The sequence below is a fragment of the Ranitomeya variabilis genome, chromosome 2, assembly GCF_051348905.1.
Source record: "Ranitomeya variabilis isolate aRanVar5 chromosome 2, aRanVar5.hap1, whole genome shotgun sequence".
Taxonomy (NCBI): Eukaryota; Metazoa; Chordata; class Amphibia; order Anura; family Dendrobatidae; genus Ranitomeya; species Ranitomeya variabilis.
In genome coordinates this window covers 238,789,512-238,808,855 of record NC_135233.1, presented here as the reverse complement: position 1 = coordinate 238,808,855, position 19,344 = coordinate 238,789,512, and the positions used below count along the sequence as shown (strand labels likewise).

The window sequence follows — 19,344 nt, the reverse complement described above, 5'->3', positions numbered from 1 at the left end:
CATTCCTGTATTATACCCCAGAGCTGCACTCACTATTCTGCTAGTGCAGTCACTGTGTACATACATTATTGATCCTGAGTTACCTCCTGTATTATACCCCAGAGCTGCGCTCACTATTCTGCTGGTGCAGTCACTGTGTACTTACATTCCTGTATTGTACCTCAGAGCTGCGCTCACTATTCTGCTGGTGCAGTCACTGTGTACATACATTCCTGTATTATACCCCAGAGCTGCGCTCACTATTCTGCTGGTGCAGTCACTGTGTACTTACATTCCTGTATTGTACCCCAGAGCTGCGCTCACTATTCTGCAGGTGCAGTCACTGTGTACATACATTCCTGTATTGTACCCCAGAGCTGCGCTCACTATTCTGCAGGTGCAGTCACTGTGTACATACATTCCTGTATTGTACCCCAGAGCTGCGCTCACTATTCTGCAGGTGCAGTCACTGTGTACATACATTCTTGTATTGTACCCCAGAGCTGCACTCACTATTCTGCTGGTGCAGTCACTGTGTACATACATTACATTACTGATCCTGAGTTACATCCTGTATTATACCCCAGAGCTGCGCTCACTAGGGTTGAGCGACTTTCATTTTTTTAAGATCGAGTAGGGTTTTGGGAAACCCGATTTTGTCCAGAGTCGAGTCGAGTGCATTCGGCCGATTATCGCTAAAAGTCGGGGATCGACCGAAACACGAAACCCAATGCAAGTCAATGGGGAAGCATAGTCGGCAGTGAGTGGAGGCCAGGAAAACACCTACAGTGCCCATTTTAATGCCAAAAACATCCATTCTTGTTTCTGAAGCTTGCCAATCGTAATTAACTTTATAATAATAGTTGGGCATAGGGAATTGGGGGTCATTTGGCAAAAGTTGTGGGGGGAGTAGGGCTGGCTCAAGTTTTTCGTGGGCCCAGGAAATGCGGACTACGTCACGGCGGTGTTGCAGGGAAAGGTAAGTATTTAAACGTTGCAAGTGCTGTGATCCTGAGCAAGCAGGGGGGGGCCCACTCGTTCGCATTGGCACTGGCACAGGGCCCCTCAAAGTACGGCGGTGTGTTTGCATGGCGGGGGCGCCTCCCACCAGCAGCGACACTTTTGCGTACTCTGAGGGGCCCTGTGCCAGTGACGTCGCCAACGAGTATGCCCCCCCACCTGATGAAGGAACCTGCACTTTCATCTGCACCTTCCTCTTTGTCCCTGTGTAAGGTGGTATAACATGCGGGAAGGGGAACCTTACTTTCAGCAGGGTCAGATTCTGGCTGTGTAGAGTACAAGGGGAATGTAGTGGTCTAGGTCAATGTACCAGCAGACTCATTTAGCAGTGGCTGGGCAATGGGCAGGATGAGGAGGAAACAGATATAGGGCCAAAGAATAAAGTAGGCTAAATGCAGTTCAAAATTGGTAACAGGACTAAACAGGCGGCATTGCTTTGTTCAGTGGAGTAGCAAACCCAAGAGCAGCAGACACTGTTTCAAGGGCCTAACCACACTAGTAGGCCAAATGCAGTTTAATATCTGATAGTATAGGGCGAAAGGCAGAATGTGGAAGCTCAGCTTTGTTCAGTTGAGGACAACACCAGGGAGGGGCAGAAGCCGTTAGTAGGCCCTAACCACCATTTTGTTTTTTCAAAACCACTTAATGAGAGCCGGAAGGTTGAAGCTCAGCTTTATTTAGTTGAGGACAACACCAGGCAGGGGCACACAGACAGACACCTTTAGTAGGCCGGAAAAGCCTATTGCATTTTTTAAAATGGTAATTTGGAGCAGAAGGTTGAAGCTCAGCTTTATTTAGTTGTGGGCAACACCAGGGAGGGGCAGAAGCCGTTAGTAGGCCCTATCCACCATTTTGTTTTTTCAAAACCACTTAATGAGAGCCGGAAGGTTGAAGCTCAGCTTTATTTAGTTGAGGGCAACACCAGGGAGGGGCAGAAGCCGTTAGTAGGCCCTATCCACCATTTTGTTTTTTCAAAACCACTTAATGAGAGCCGGAAGGTTGAAGCTCAGCTTTATTTAGTTGAGGGCAACACCAGGGAGGGGCAGAAGCCGTTAGTAGGCCCTATCCACCATTTTGTTTTTTCAAAACCACTTAATGAGAGCCGGAAGGTTGAAGCTCAGCTTTATTTAGTTGAGGGCAACACCAGGGAGGGGCAGAAGCCGTTAGTAGGCCGTAACCAAAGTTGAAGGCCAAATGCAGTTTAATTTCTGATACTATAGGCCGAAAGCCAGAAGGTGGAAGCTCCGATTTAGACAGTGGAGGACAATTTGAATTATGGACTGCAGACATACTTAGTAGGCTGTCCCCTGTGGACCATGCATCCAACACATTAACCCATTGCGCCGTAATGGACACGTAATCTTCCGTGGCCATGCCTACAGGTCCATGCGTCTGTTGTCAGGTGCACCTTTGTACTCACAGATTGCCAGAGTGCATGGACAATGCGGTCTTCTACAAGCTGGTGGAGGGTTGAGATGGCTTTTCTCGCAAAAGAAGTGTCGACTGGTTAGCTTGTAGCGTGGTACAGCGTAGTCCATCATGGCCTTATTAATAGTAAATAAAATATATAACTAGGCTCTATGAACTTTTAAATAGGTTCCAGGGGTACACGGGCAGCAGTGGTCTGGTCAGTGGAGGCCTAGTGGAAGGAGGGACCGCAGACAGGCTTCGAAGGCCTAACACAATAAAATGGGCTGGCTGTAGGCACTTTACAATTGGTTCCAGGGGTACACGGGCAGCAGTGGTCTGGTCAGTGGAGGACTAGTGGAAGGAGGGAGCGCAGAAAGGCTTCAAAGGCCTAAAATAACAAACAATAGGCTCATGTCAGTTTTACATCGGTTACATGGATACACGGGCAGGCAGCTTGGTGGTGAGTGGAGGAGTATTTAAAGTAGGGACCGCAGACAGGCTTCAAAGGCCTAACATAATAAAATGGGCTGGCTGTAGGCACTTTATAATTGGTTCCAGGGGTACACGGGCAGCAGTGGTCTGGTCAGTGGAGGCCTAGTGGAAGGAGGGAGCGCAGAAAGGCTTCGAAGGCCTAACATAATAAAATGGGCTGGCTGTAGGCACTTTAAAATTGGTTCCAGGGGTACACGGGCAGCAGTGGTCTGGTCAGTGGAGGCCTAGTGGAAGGAGGGACCGCAGACAGGCTTTGAAGGCCTAACACAATAAAATGGGCTAGCTGTAGGCACTTTACAATTGGTTCCAGGGGTACACGGGCAGCAGTGGTCTGGTCAGTGGAGGACTAGTGGAAGGAGGGAGCGCAGAAAGGCTTCAAAGGCCTAAAATAACAAACAATAGGCTCATGTCAGTTTTACATCGGTTACATGGATACACGGGCAGGCAGCTTGGTGGTGAGTGGAGGAGTATTTAAAGTAGGGACCGCAGACAGGCTTCAAAGGCCTAACATAATAAAATGGGCTGGCTGTAGGCACTTTATAATTGGTTCCAGGGGTACACGGGCAGCAGTGGTCTGGTCAGTGGAGGCCTAGTGGAAGGAGGGAGCGCAGAAAGGCTTCGAAGGCCTAACATAATAAAATGGGCTGGCTGTAGGCACTTTAAAATTGGTTCCAGGGGTACACGGGCAGCAGTGGTCTGGTCAGTGGAGGCCTAGTGGAAGGAGGGACCGCAGACAGGCTTCGAAGGCCTAAAATAACAAACAATAGGCTCATGGCAGTTTTACAGCGGTTACATGGATACACGGGCAGCTTGGTGGTGAGTGGAGGAGTATTTAAAGTAGGGACCGCAGACAGGCTATCAAAGGCCTAAAATAACAAACAGTAGGCAGTCATGGCAGTTTTACATCGGTTACATGGATACACGGGCAGGCAGCTTGGTGGTGAGTGGAGGAGTATTTAAAGTAGGGACCGCAGACAGGCTTCAAAGGCCTAACATAATAAAATGGGCTGGCTGTAGGCACTTTATAATTGGTTCCAGGGGTACACGGGCAGCAGTGGTCTGGTCAGTGGAGGCCTATTGGAAGGAGGGAGCGCAGAAAGGCTTCGAAGGCCTAACATAATAAAATGGGCTGGCTGTAGGCACTTTAAAATTGGTTCCAGGGGTACACGGGCAGCAGTGGTCTGGTCAGTGGAGGCCTAGTGGAAGGAGGGACCGCAGACAGGCTTCGAAGGCCTAACACAATAAAATGGGCTGGCTGTAGGCACTTTAAAATTGGTTCCAGGGGTACACGGGCAGCAGTGGTCTGGTCAGTGGAGGACTAGTGGAAGGAGGGAGCGCAGAAAGGCTTCAAAGGCCTAAAATAACAAACAATAGGCTCATGTCAGTTTTACAGCGGTTACATGGATACACGGGCAGGCAGCTTGGTGGTGAGTGGAGGAGTATTTAAAGTATGGACCGCAGACAGGCTTCGAAGGCCTAAAATAACAAACAGTAGGCAGTCATGGCAGTTTGAAATCGGTTACATGGATACACAGGCAGGCACTCCAGGCAGCATTGTGGTCAGTGGAGGAGTATTGCAAGTAGGGGCCGCAGACAGGCTATCAAAGGCCTAAAATAACAAACAGTAGGCAGTCATGGCAGTTTTACATCGGTTACATGGATACACGGGCAGGCAGCTTGGTGGTGAGTGGAGGAGTATTTAAAGTAGGGACCGCAGACAGGCTTCAAAGGCCTAACATAATAAAATGGGCTGGCTGTAGGCACTTTATAATTGGTTCCAGGGGTACACGGGCAGCAGTGGTCTGGTCAGTGGAGGCCTAGTGGAAGGAGGGACCGCAGACAGGCTTCGAAGGCCTAACACAATAAAATGGGCTGGCTGTAGGCACTTTAAAATTGGTTCCAGGGGTACACGGGCAGCAGTGGTCTGGTCAGTGGAGGCCTAGTGGAAGGAGGGACCGCAGACAGGCTTCGAAGGCCTAAAATAACAAACAATAGGCTCATGGCAGTTTTACAGCGGTTACATGGATACACGGGCAGCTTGGTGGTGAGTGGAGGAGTATTTAAAGTAGGGACCGCAGACAGGCTATCAAAGGCCTAAAATAACAAACAGTAGGCAGTCATGGCAGTTTTACATCGGTTACATGGATACACGGGCAGGCAGCTTGGTGGTGAGTGGAGGAGTATTTAAAGTAGGGACCGCAGACAGGCTTCAAAGGCCTAACATAATAAAATGGGCTGGCTGTAGGCACTTTATAATTGGTTCCAGGGGTACACGGGCAGCAGTGGTCTGGTCAGTGGAGGCCTAGTGGAAGGAGGGAGCGCAGAAAGGCTTCGAAGGCCTAACATAATAAAATGGGCTGGCTGTAGGCACTTTAAAATTGGTTCCAGGGGTACACGGGCAGCAGTGGTCTGGTCAGTGGAGGACTAGTGGAAGGAGGGACCGCAGACAGGCTTCTAAGGCCTAAAATAACAAACAATAGGCTCATGGCAGTTTTACAGCGGTTACATGGATACACGGGCAGCTTGGTGGTGAGTGGAGGAGTATTTAAAGTAGGGACCGCAGACAGGCTATCAAAGGCCTAAAATAACAAACAATAGGCTCAGGGCAGTTTTACAGCGGTTACATGGATACACGGGCAGGCAGCTTGGTGGTCAGTGGAGGAGTAGGGACCGCAGACAGGCTATCAAAGGCCTAAAATAACAAACAATAGGCTCATGGCAGTTTTACAGCGGTTACATGGATACACAGGCAGCTTGGTGGTGAGTGGAGGAGTAGTGCAAGGAGTGTCTGTCCCAGTACTCCCAAAATATAAATAGATGTTAATGTCTCGCAAAACAACCAAAACAAAAAAAAAGGTGGCATACTTAGGTACAGGGGTGGGCTCATCTGCTGAGTTTCTGACATAGTAATTTGGCAGTAACTATTTAATGGTGCCAATATAGGACACAGACACAGACTACTTTAAGTTGCATCATAGATGTCTACAAATTTGTATTGTCAGTGCCAGACATTGAATGATGTCAGCGAATAGACTAAAGATTGGTGGAGCTGTGCGACATAATTTTGCACGTGGTAGAGCCCAGTTTGAGCTGGGGTAGGGGGGAACTCTCTTGAGGCCGGCGGGACCGCCCCAGGGCCACTCATGTTACAACGGTGTGTCTGACGTTGGGTGCGCACCACCACCGCCAGAGACACTACATTGTACTATGAGGGACCCAGTAGCAATGCCGTCAACCAAAAGCGAGCACACCCACCTCTTCAGACAAACAGCAGTCTCACGGGTGCTTGCGCCAAGTCGCGATACCACGGCCCCGTGTGGGGAGTTTGGCCATTTAGGGAGGTGTAAACATGTCGTATGCTGTACAATCTGCTGCAGCAAATTACACATTAGAAAAGTAATTCACAGGCAAGAGCTTTTCATAGGAAAGCTAGGTGTCGGCCGGGCAAGGTGGGGCAAAAGATTTCGAAATCCAGTTGTGGTTCATTTTAATGAATGTTAGATCGTCAACATTTTGGGTAGCCAGACGAGTCCTTTTTTCGGTTAATATTGACCCTGCAGCACTGAATACTCTTTCTGATAGGACACTTGCTGCCGGGCAAGCAAGCTCCTGCAATGCATATTCTGCCAATTCTGGCCAGGTGTCTAATTTGGAGGCCCAGTAATCAAATGGGAATGACGGTTGAGGGAGAACATCGATAAGGGATGAAAAATAGTTAGTAACCATACTGGACAAATGTTGTCTCCTGTCACTTTCAATTGATGCAGCAGTACCTGTCCTGTCTGCGGTCATAGCAAAATCACTCCACAACCTGGTCAGAAAACCCCTCTGTCCAACGCCACTTCTGATGTGTGCACCCCTAACACTCCTAGTCTGCTGCCCCCTGGAGCTCGTGTGAGAACGATCACGTGCGCTGTGTGCTGGGAATGCCTGAAGCAAACGGTCAACAAGAGTTGATTGTTTGGTTGCTAATATTAGTTCCAAGTTCTCATGTGGCATAATATTTTGCAATTTGCCTTTATAGCGTGGATCAAGGAGGCAGGCCAACCAGTAATCGTCATCGTTCATCATTTTCGTAATGCGTGTGTCCCTTTGTAGGATACGTAAGGCATAATCCGCCATGTGGGCCAAAGTTCCACTTGTCAAATCTCCGGTTGTGATTGGTTGAGGGGCAGTTGCAGGCAAATCTACGTCACTTGTGTCCCTCAAAAAACCAGAACCCGGCCGTGACACGCAACCAATTTCCTGTGCCCCCGTGAAAGTTTCCGCATTAAAAATATACTCATCCCCATCATCCTCCTCGTCCTCCACCTCCTCTTCGCCCGCTACCTCGTCCTGTACACTGCCCTGACCAGACAATGGCTGACTGTCATCAAGGCTTCCCTCTTCCTCTGGTGCAGACGCCTGCTCCTTTATGTGCGTCAAACTTTGCATCAGCAGACGCATTAGGGGGATGCTCATGCTTATTACGGCGTTGTCTGCACTAACCAGCCGTGTGCATTCCTCAAAACACTGAAGGACTTGACACATGTCTTGTATCTTCGACCACTGCACACCTGACAACTCCATGTCTGCCATCCTACTGCCTGCCCGTGTATCCTCCCACAAATAAATAACAGCACGCCTCTGTTCGCACAGTCTCTGAAGCATGTGCAGTGTTGAGTTCCACCTTGTTGCAACGTCTATGATTAGGCGATGCTGGGGAAGGTTCAAAGACCGCTGATAGGTCTGCATACGGCTGGCGTGTACAGGCGAACGTCGGATATGTGAGCAAAGTGCACGCACTTTGAGGAGCAGGTCGGAGAACCCAGGATAAGTTTTCAATAAGCACTGCACCACCAGGTTTAAGGTGTGAGCCAGGCAAGGAATGTGTTTCAGTTGGGAAAGGGAGATGGCAGCCATGAAATTCCTTCCGTTATCACTCACTACCTTGCCTGCCTCAAGATCTACTGTGCCCAGCCACGACTGCGTTTCTTGTTGCAAGAACTCGGACAGAACTTCCGCGGTGTGTCTGTTGTCGTCCAAACACTTCATAGCCAATACAGCCTGCTGACGCTTGGCAGTAGCTGGCCCATAATGGGACAACTGGTGTGCAACAGTGTCATCTGCCGATGGAGTGGTTGGCCGACTGCGTTCTGTGGAAGAGCTGTAGCTTCTGCAGGAGGACGAGGAGGAGGAGGAGGGGGTGCGAACGCCTACAGCCAACTGTTTCCTAGACCGTGGGCTAGGCACAACTGTCCCTAAATTGATGTCGCCTGTGGACCCTGCATCCACCACATTCACCCAGTGTGCCGTGATGGACACATAACGTCCCTGGCCATGCCTACTGGTCCATGCATCTGTAGTCAGGTGCACCTTTGTACTCACAGATTGCCTAAGTGCATGGACGATGCGCTGTTTAACATGCTGGTGCAGGGCTGGGATGGCTTTTCTGGAAAAAAAGTGTCGACTAGGTAGCTCGTATCGTGGTTCAGCGTACTCCATCAGGGCTTTAAAAGCTTCGCTTTCAACTAAACGGTAGGGCATCATCTCTAACGAGATTAGTCTAGCTATGTGGGCGTTAAAACCCTGTGTACGCGGATGCGAGGATAAGTACTTCCTTTTTCTAACCAGAGTCTCATGTAGGGTGAGCTGGACTGGAGAGCAGGAGATCGTGGAACTTTCGGGTGTGCCGGTGTACATGGCAGACTGAGAGACGGTTGGAGACGGTATTGTTTCCGCCGGTGCCCTAGATGCAATATTTCCTCCTACTAAACTGGTGATTCCCTGACCCTGACTGCTTTTGGCTGGCAAAGAAACCTGCACAGATACTGCCGGTGGTGCGGAAAATGGTGGCCTTACAGTGACAGAAGGGATGTTGCGTTGCTGATTAGCTTCATTTGCCGAGGGTGCTACAACCTTAAGGGACGTTTGGTAGTTAGTCCAGGCTTGAAAATGCATGGTGGTTAAGTGTCTATGCATGCAACTAGTATTTAGACTTTTCAGATTCTGACCTCTGCTTAAGCTAGTTGAACATTTTTGACAGATGACTTTGCGCTGATCAGTTGGATGTTGTTTAAAAAAATGCCAGACTGCACTCTTCCTAGACTCGGATCCCTTTTCAGGGATTGCAGACTGAGCTTTAACCGGATGGCCACGCTGTCCTCCAACAGGTTTTGGCTTTGACACGCGTTTTGGGCCAGATACGGGCCCGGCAGATGGAACCTGTTGCGATGTTGATGCCTGCTGCGGCCCCTCCTCCACCTCCGCTTCTGAACTACTGCCGCCTGCACCCTGTTCCCCCAATGGCTGCCAATCGGGGTCAATAACTGGGTCATCTATTACCTCCTCTTCGAGCTCGTGTGCAACTTCGTCTGTGTCACTGTGTCGGTCGGTGGTATAGCGTTCGTGGCGGGGCAACATAGTCTCATCAGGGTCTGATTGTGGATCTGTACCCTGAGAGGGCAATGTGGTGGTCTGAGTCAAAGGAGCAGCATAGTACTCTGGCTGTGGCTGTGCATCAGTGCACTCCATGTCAGAATATACTTGTAATGGGCATGGCCTGTTAAATGTTTCACTTTCTAAGCCAGGGACGGTATGTGTAAAGAGCTCCATGGAGTGACCCGTTGTGTCGCCTGCTGCATCCTTCTCTCTTGTTGTAGTTTTTGCTGAGGAGGACAAGGAAGCGACTTGTCCCTGACCGTGAACATCCACAAGCGACGCGCTGCTTGTACATTTACCAGTTTCTGAAGAGGAGGCAAAAGAGCTAGAGGCTGAGTCTGCAATGTAAGCCAAAACTTGCTGTTGCTGCTCCGCCTTTAAAAGCGGTTTTCCTACTCCCAGAAAAGAGAGCGTTCGAGGCCTTGTGTAGCCTGACGACGAAACTGGCTCCACAGCTCCAGACTTAGGTGGAATATTTTTATCCCCACGACCACCTGATGCTCCACTACCACTACCATCATTACCAGCTGACAATGAACGCCCACGACGACCTCTTGCACCAGACTTCCTCATTGTTTAAAAATCTTAACCAAAGTAACTTTATTTGTTGCTGTCAAACAACTTACACGGTGAGCTATAACTTCAGTATGATTTCAATATCCCTTAACAGGTTGGTGAGACCACAAGGAAAATCAGGCACAATGTTACACACTCTGTTTTCTGTGGCACCAAATCACAGAGATGACACACACGCAGGACTGTCACTCAAGCACTAATGTCAATATTAATCTCCCACCTAATTTATTTATTTTTTTTTCTCTGGGAGACTTTAGAAACCAAATAATATTAAAAAAAAAAAAAAAAACAAGGCTTTCTATGGCCCACTGAATGAGAGGGACAGAGGTGGCACACCCAGGAGTCAAGACTGGCACACAAGCTGAAAGGGCAATATTACTCTCCCACTGTTTTTTTATGTATTTTTTTTGTTATTTTCAGGGAGACTTTAGAAACCAAATAATATTAAAAAAAAACCCAAAAAACAAGGCTTTCTATGGCCCACTGAATGAGAGGGACAGAGGTGGCACACCCAGGAGTCAAGACTGGCACACAAGCTGAAAGGGCAATATTACTCTCCCACTGTTTTTTTATGTATTTTTTTTGTTATTTTCAGGGAGACTTTAGAAACCAAATAATATTAAAAAAAAAAACCAAAAAACAAGGCTTTCTATGGCCCACTGAATGAGAGGGACAGAGGTGGCACACCCAGGAGTCAAGACTGGCACACAAGCTGAAAGGGCAATATTACTCTCCCACTGTTTTTTTATGTATTTTTTTTTTTATTTTCAGGGAGACTTTAGAAACCAAATAATATTAAAAAAAAACCCAAAAAACAAGGCTTTCTATGGCCCACTGAATGAGAGGGACAGAGGTGGCACACCCAGGAGTCAAGACTGGCACACAAGCTGAAAGGGCAATATTACTCTCCCACTGTTTTTTTATGTTTTTTTTTTTTTTATTTTCAGGGAGACTTTAGAAACCAAATAATATTAAAAAACAAAACAAAACAAGGCTTTCTATGGCCCACTGAATGAGAGGGACAGAGGTGGCACACCCAGGAGTCAAGACTGGCACACAAGCTGAAAGGGCAATATTACTCTCCCACTGTTTTTTTATTTATTTTTTTTTTTTATTTTCAGGGAGACTTTAGAAACCAAATAATATTAAAAAAAAACAAAAAAAACAAGGCTTTCTATGGCCCACTGAATGAGAGATGGCACGCACAGGAGTGGCACACAAGCCCTGACTGAGGCCAATATTTTTCTCCCACTGATTGATGTAGTGTTTTTGTGTTGAGGTTGATTTTAAAACACAAATGAAGGAAAAAAATAAAAAGGCTTTCTATGGCCCACAATTAGAGAGAGAGGTGGCACACCCAGGAGTCAAGACTGGCACACAAGCTGAAATGGCAATATTACTCTCCCACTGTTTTTTTATGTATTTTTTTTTTTATTTTCAGGGAGACTTTAGAAACCAAATAATATTAAAAAAAAAAAAAAAAACAAGGCTTTCTATGGCCCACTGAATGAGAGGGACAGAGGTGGCACACCCAGGAGTCAAGACTGGCACACAAGCTGAAAGGGCAATATTACTCTCCCACTGTTTTTTTATGTATTTTTTTTGTTATTTTCAGGGAGACTTTAGAAACCAAATAATATTAAAAAAAAACCCAAAAAACAAGGCTTTCTATGGCCCACTGAATGAGAGGGACAGAGGTGGCACACCCAGGAGTCAAGACTGGCACACAAGCTGAAAGGGCAATATTACTCTCCCACTGTTTTTTTATGTATTTTTTTTGTTATTTTCAGGGAGACTTTAGAAACCAAATAATATTAAAAAAAAAAACCAAAAAACAAGGCTTTCTATGGCCCACTGAATGAGAGGGACAGAGGTGGCACACCCAGGAGTCAAGACTGGCACACAAGCTGAAAGGGCAATATTACTCTCCCACTGTTTTTTTATGTATTTTTTTTTTTATTTTCAGGGAGACTTTAGAAACCAAATAATATTAAAAAAAAACCCAAAAAACAAGGCTTTCTATGGCCCACTGAATGAGAGGGACAGAGGTGGCACACCCAGGAGTCAAGACTGGCACACAAGCTGAAAGGGCAATATTACTCTCCCACTGTTTTTTTATGTTTTTTTTTTTTTTATTTTCAGGGAGACTTTAGAAACCAAATAATATTAAAAAAAAAAACAAAACAAGGCTTTCTATGGCCCACTGAATGAGAGGGACAGAGGTGGCACACCCAGGAGTCAAGACTGGCACACAAGCTGAAAGGGCAATATTACTCTCCCACTGTTTTTTTATTTATTTTCAGGGAGACTTTAGAAACCAAATAATATTAAAAAAAAAACAAAAAAAACAAGGCTTTCTATGGCCCACTGAATGAGAGATGGCACGCACAGGAGTGGCACACAAGCCCTGACTGAGGCCAATATTTTTCTCCCACTGATTGATGTAGTGTTTTTGTGTTGAGGTTGATTTTAAAACACAAATGAAGGAAAAAAATAAAAAGGCTTTCTATGGCCCACAATTAGAGAGAGAGGTGGCACACCCAGGAGTCAAGACTGGCACACAAGCTGAAATGGCAATATTACTCTCCCACTGTTTTTTTATGTATTTTTTTTTTTATTTTCAGGGAGACTTTAGAAACCAAATAATATTAAAAAAAAAAACCAAAAAACAAGGCTTTCTATGGCCCACTGAATGAGAGGGACAGAGGTGGCACACCCAGGAGTCAAGACTGGCACACAAGCTGAAAGGGCAATATTACTCTCCCACTGTTTTTTCATGTATTTTTTTTTTTATTTTCAGGGAGACTTTAGAAACCAAATAATATAAAAAAAAAACAAAAAAAAAAACAAGGCTTTCTATGGCCCACTGAATGAGAGGGACAGAGGTGGCACACCCAGGAGTCAAGACTGGCACACAAGCTGAAAGGGCAATATTACTCTCCCACTGTTTTTTTAGGTATTTTTTTTTTTTTTCAGGGAGACTTTAGAAACCAAATAATATTTAAAAAAAAAAAATAAATAAATAGGCTTTCTATAGCCCACTGAATGAGAGATAGCACACACAGCAGTGGCACACAAGCCCTGACTGAGGCCAATATTTTTCTCGCACTGATTGATGTAGTGTTTTTGTGTTGAGGTAGATTTTAGAACACAAATGAAGGAAAAAATAAATAGGCTTTCTATGGCCCACTCAGTGAGAGATGGCACACACAGGGATGGCACTCTAGCAGAAATGCCAATCTTAATCTCCCACAAAAAAAAAAAAAAAAAAAAAAAAAAAAAAGACTGTCCTACAATTACTATCTCCCTGCAGTAATCTCAGCCAGGTATGGCAGGCAGCAATAGGAGTGGACTGATGCACAAATTAAATAAAAAGTGTGGACAAACAAAAAAGATAGCTGTGCAGAAAGGAAGGAACAAGAGGATATGTGCTTTGAAAAAAGCAGTTGGTTTCCACAGTGGCGTACACACAGCAATACAGCTATCACGGAGCCTTCTAGGGCAGCCCAATGAGCTACAGCGCTGAGGGGAAAAAAAAAAAAAAAAAATAGCTTCCACTGTCCCTGCACACCGAAGGTGGTGTTGGACAGTGGAAATCGCTGCAGCACAAGCGGTTTGGTGGTTAGTGGACCCTGCCTAACGCTCTCCCTGCTTCTGACGAAGCGGCAGCAACCTCTCCCTAAGCTCAGATCAGCAGCAGTAAGATGGCGGTCGGCGGGAACGCCCCTTTATAGCCCCTGTGACGCCGCAGACAGCAAGCCAATCACTGCAATGCCCTTCTCTAAGATGGTGGGGACCAGGACCTATGTCATCACGCTGCCCACACTCTGCGTTCACCTTCATTGGCTGAGAAATGGCGCTTTTCGCGTCATTGAAACGCGACTTTGGCGCGAAAGTCACGTACCGCATGGCCGACAAGCACAGGGGTCGGATCGGGTTTCATGAGACGCCGACTTAGCCAAAAGTCGGCGACTTTTGAAATTGATCGACCCGTTTCGCTCAACCCTAGCGCTCACTATTCTGCCGGTGCAGTCACTGGGTACATACATTCCTGTATTGTACCCCAGAGCTGCACTCACTATTCTGCTGGTGCAGTCACTGTGTACATACATTACTGATCCTGAGTTACCTCCTGTATTATACCCCAGAGCTGCGCTCACTATTCTGCTGGTGCAGTCACTGTGTACTTACATTCCTGTATTGTACCCCAGAGCTGCGCTCACTATTCTGCTGGTGCAGTCACTGTGTACATACATTCCTGTATTATACCCCAGAGCTGCGCTCACTATTCTGCTGGTGCAGTCACTGTGTACTTACATTCCTGTATTATACCCCAGAGCTGCGCTCACTATTCTGCTGGTGCAGTCACTGTGTACTTACATTCCTGTATTGTACCCCAGAGCTGCGCTCACTATTCTGCAGGTGCAGTCACTGTGTACTTACATTCCTGTATTGTACCCCAGAGCTGCGCTCACTATTCTGCTGGTACAGTCACTGTGTACATACATTCCTGTATTATACCCCAGAGCTGCGCTCACTATTCTGCTGGTGCAGTCACTGTGTACTTACATTCCTGTATTATACCCCAGAGCTGCGCTCACTATTCTGCTGGTGCAGTCACTGTGTACTTACATTCCTGTATTGTACCCCAGAGCTGCGCTCACTATTCTGCAGGTGCAGTCACTGTGTACATACATTCCTGTATTGTACCCCAGAGCTGCGCTCACTATTCTGCAGGTGCAGTCACTGTGTACATACATTCCTGTATTGTACCCCAGAGCTGCACTCACTATTCTGCTGGTGCAGTCACTGTGTACATACATTACATTACTGATCCTGAGTTACATCCTGTATTATACCCCAGAGCTGCGCTCACTATTCTGCCGGTGCAGTCACTGTGTACATACATTCCTGTATTGTACCCCAGAGCTGCACTCACTATGTACACACACTATGTACTCGGATACTCCCGGTCAGTATCCATAGCTCCGCCCACACATCATGACGTCACTCACACCGCACGATGTCAGCATTACGCTAATCACTGTGACCCGTCACCTCCGTTATTGATCGGTCCTGAGCCCGGTGGGTTTCTTCCCTCAGAACCCCTCCTGACGTCCAGTGCCCTTCCAGACACGTCACGTGACACACAGGCAGGGAAACACCCTAAATACGCGCTCGCCTTCTAAACAAAGAGTCTCCTGAACGACAGGATACCGCACCAACCATTATGTATGAAATAACGGCTCCCGCCTAATCCACGTCCCCGGTAATGGCCAACATACCGTCCTCTCCGTCCCGCTGCTACCAACCGTCTGCCCAGCTATGACGTAAGAGAACCCGCCTTCCAAGCCAATCAGAGCGAGGGCCGCCCACGAATGACAGTTCAATGGACCAATAGCTAACTGATCCGAATAAACTTCCGGAAGGCAAGAAGAGGGTGTGATTGACGCCTAAAGTCATCCAATCAGAAGCCGGACAAGCCCGCAAGACTTATTGATGACGTAAAATCGATGCGCCGATCACATGATCGAGGACGCACGGCCGCCATCTTGGAAGAGGGCAAATGCAGGTGCTGTATTTCTGCAGGCGGTAGTGAGTGCACAGGACGAGATGGGTCAGTGCCATGTGTGACTGCGGGGAGTGAGGCAAATGTATGTACCGGTGTAAGACAAGAACTACCAGAGGAAGGAGCGCAAGAAGTAATCATACCTCCCAACTTTTGAAGACGGGAAAGAGGGACAAAGTTTGCGGCGCGCGTAACGCGCCGCGGTAAATTTTAGGCCACGCCTCTGACCACACCGATTCATAATTAGTCACACCCATATCCAAGTCCCAACCACACCCATTTAGCACTGCCGATCACGCTGTTTCACATACAATAATTATGAACAAAAAAATATGGCCACACAGTGCTCCATACCGTATAATGACCACACATGATGCTCCATACTGTACAATGACCACACATGACGCTCCATACTGTATACTGGCTGCACATGACGCTCCATACTGTATAATGGCCGCACATGATGCTCCATACTGTATAATGGCCGCACGAGGCTCCATACTGTATAATGGCCGCACATGATGCTCCATACTGTATAATGGCCGCACATGATGCTCCATACTGTATAATGGCCGCACATGATGCTCCATACTGTATAATGGCCGCACATGATGCTCCATACTGTATAATGGCCGCAATACTGTATAATGACCACACATGACGCTCCATACTGTATAATGACCGCACATGACGCTCCATACTGTATAATGACCGCACATGACGCTCCATACTGTATAATGACCGCACATGACGCTCCATGCTGTATAATGACCTCACATGACGCTCCATACTGTATAATGACCGCACATGACGCTCCATACTGTATAATGACCGCACATGATGCTCCATACTGTATACTGGCTGCACATGATGCTGCATACTGTATAATGACTGCACATGATGTGCCATACTGTATAATGACTGCACATGATGCTCCATACTGTATAATGACCACACATGATGCTCCATACTGTATAATGGCCACAGTTCTCCATACTGTATAATGACATACAGGCACGCAGCTCACACACAGGCATGCAGCTCACACCCATGCTCACACACACGCAGCACACACACAGGCACGCAGCACACACACAGGCACACAGCACACACACACGCACGCAGCTCACACACATGCAGCATCACACACGCAGTATCACACATACACATGCAGCATCACAAACGCAGCTCACAAACACATGCAGCTTTGACACAAATGCATCACACACGCAGCCATCACACACACACACGCGCAGCCATCACACACACGCGCAGCCATCACACACACACGCAGCCATCACAAACACACGCAGCCATCACAGACACACCAGATACCTCATACACACACACACACACACACATGCAGCATCACACAGCTCACACACACATCACACAATCTCCTCTGTGGTGCAGGGGCGGCTGATGTCCATGTGCAGCTCTTCAGTTTTTCCTGCTCACAGCTCTGCACTGTCCCTGCACCTCCCCTGTCTCTCCTTCTCTGCTGGGATAGCAGATAAGAGCAGGAGAAACCGGAGCTCCGTGCACACACAGGAGGTATGCCGAGTCGCTGACCTCTCATCTTGATCGCTGCTGGCTCAGCCTCTCTCCCTCAGCGTGGCAGCGCCGCACAGGGGGCGGGGGGCGGTGTCGGTCGGGAGGTGACCCAGCTTTTATAAAAAAAAAAAAAAAAAAAAAAGCCACAAACCTTATTCAGATGCCGCCCTCTGCTGCATTGTCCCCACCCTAGGTACGTAGTGCGGGACAACTAATGTCCCATCCGGGATCCCGGAGCTGACTGTCAAAATCAGGACAGTCCCGCGGGATCCGGGACGGTTGGGAGGTATGAAGTAACACAGGCCGCACTACACGTCATTAGGTAGAGACAAGACTGTTTACAAATACGTGACAGCACATAGTAATCAGGGTACACGTACTAAACCAAGGGGGCCGCTCCGCACCGCAGCACTAGCCGAGAACAGGGTACGGAGGTGGGGAGGTAGAACCCCACTGTGTCAGCAAGAAGGTGACATCACTATGTGTTATCCACTGGCCATCACTCAGATTCCAGGTAGTCAGCAATCCTTATATACAGCTGTACCAGCAAACAGCGCAGAGCCATATACAGGGGTATGCCCACCAGAGCAAGCGGAGAACGATACTAACCCGAATTCATGTGCTGGTACCCCACACTCCAACACGTGTGCCACACATTGCTTCATCAGGGAGTGAATGTATGTACACAGTGACTGCACCAGCAGAATAGTGAGTGCAGCTCTGGGGTATAATACAGGATGTAACTTAGGATCAGTAATGTATGTACACAGTGACTGCACCAGCAGAATAGTGAGTGCAGCTCTGGGGTTTAATACAGGATGTAACTTAGGATCAGTAATGTATGTACACAGTGACTGCACCAGCAGAATAGTGAGTGCAGCTCTGGGGTATAATACAGGATGTGGCCAGCGTCACACTGGCGTGTTTTACGGACGTATCAAAGGTGCAGAAAATACGGATTGCATACGGTACAATGATTCTCTATGGCCCTGCTCCTATCTGCCGTATTTTACTGATCCGTATTGTACGGTCGTAGAAAATCGCAGCATGCTGCGTTTTTCAGCGTATTGCGCAAAAAATCCGCCAATGAAAGTCTATGGGGGTGAGAATTACAGATTACACACGGACCAGCAGTGTGACTTGCAAGAAATATGCACCGGTGTTCTATAGAAAAGCCGGTAATTCAGTGTGGTGTACAGTAAAATCAAACTGACAGAATAGGTAGAATAAATGTCTACTCATAGAATAGGTATAGATGTCAGTGAGACATTATTTTTATATATACTGTATATACGTGTTTAGGAGCATTTTAGCCGATGGATCCATGATTTGTCCATTTTGCAAGCCTGCGCAAAAAAAAAAAGTAAAGCCATACGGATGACACACGGATACATTTGGCTGTAAAAATCATATCCTCGCATTGAATACAGAACAGTGTTTGTGAAAATTACTGCGTATTACGGCCGTAAAATACGGACCATATTTCCCTACGCTGAGTGTGACGCCGGCCTGTAACTCAGGATCAGTAATGCAATGTATGTACACAGTGACTGCACCAGCAGAATAGTGAGTGCAGCTCTGGGGTATAATACAGGATGTAACTCAGGATCAGTAATGTATGTAAACCGTGACTGCACCAGCAGAAAAGTGAGTGCAGCTCTGGAGTATAATACAGGAGGTAACTCAGGATCAGTACTGTAATGTATGCGATGCCCCAGGGTCCTGGTCATCACAGTAGCATTGCTTTCTTCACAGGGAGAGTGATGTTACGTTTGGAGGCAAGAAGGGATAACTGGCACCAGGTAAACACAAGCATGCAACAAATTCACACTCCAGGCCACCAGGGGGAGCTTTTGATCCGATTGACTAGGTGACTCCCCCTATATATGGTTGTTTGTAGGGAAAGTTAGGCTATGTGCCCACGTTGCGGATTAGGCTTAGGTATTTTTGGTGCAGATTCTGCATCTCTTGGCAGAAAACGCAGGTGCGGATTTCTATAATGGGATGGGTACAAAAACGATGCAGATCTGCAAAAAAGTAGGGACATGCTACTTTTAATCCGCAGCGTTTCCACACGGAATTTTCTGCACCATTAGCACAGCATTTTTTTCCCCTATTGATTTACATTGTACAGTAAATCACTTGCAGATCTGCAGTGTTTCTGCAAAGCAAATAACACTGCGGATACGCAGGAAATCCACAACGTGTGCACATAGCCTTAGTCAGCTCTTGCCAGGAAACAGACTGGAGCAGTCTGTGGCAGAAGGTGTATGGAGCGGTGTAGCCGCAGTGCTGCAGCTCCTGGAAAGATTATACGAAAGCCG

The 19,344-nt window shown here is 47.4% G+C and overlaps 1 protein-coding gene and 2 long non-coding RNA genes across 5 annotated transcripts in view; 2 read left to right on the top strand and 1 right to left on the bottom strand.

Moving 5' to 3' along the window:
- The window catches only part of LOC143805222 (transforming protein RhoA-like), a 29,321-nt gene extending 13,877 nt beyond the window's left edge, over positions 1-15,444 (bottom strand). Inside the window, exon 1 of one of the 3 annotated variants that reach the window (XM_077284222.1) lies at positions 15,183-15,444. The gene's annotated coding sequence lies outside the window, so the exon portion shown is untranslated. Of the gene's footprint in view, positions 1-14,955 lie in introns of all 3 variants that reach the window. The other 2 variants (XM_077284223.1, XM_077284224.1) reach the window with 2 other exon arrangements.
- Positions 10,878-11,479, top strand: LOC143805220 (uncharacterized). Its single transcript, XR_013221201.1, has 2 exons — positions 10,878-10,924; positions 11,246-11,479. It is a non-coding gene; the product is annotated as an uncharacterized LOC143805220 (long non-coding RNA).
- LOC143805218 (uncharacterized) lies at positions 11,945-12,842 on the top strand. Its single transcript, XR_013221200.1, has 2 exons — positions 11,945-12,119; positions 12,429-12,842. It is a non-coding gene; the product is annotated as an uncharacterized LOC143805218 (long non-coding RNA).
- Positions 15,445-19,344: the final 3,900 nt, after the last annotated feature.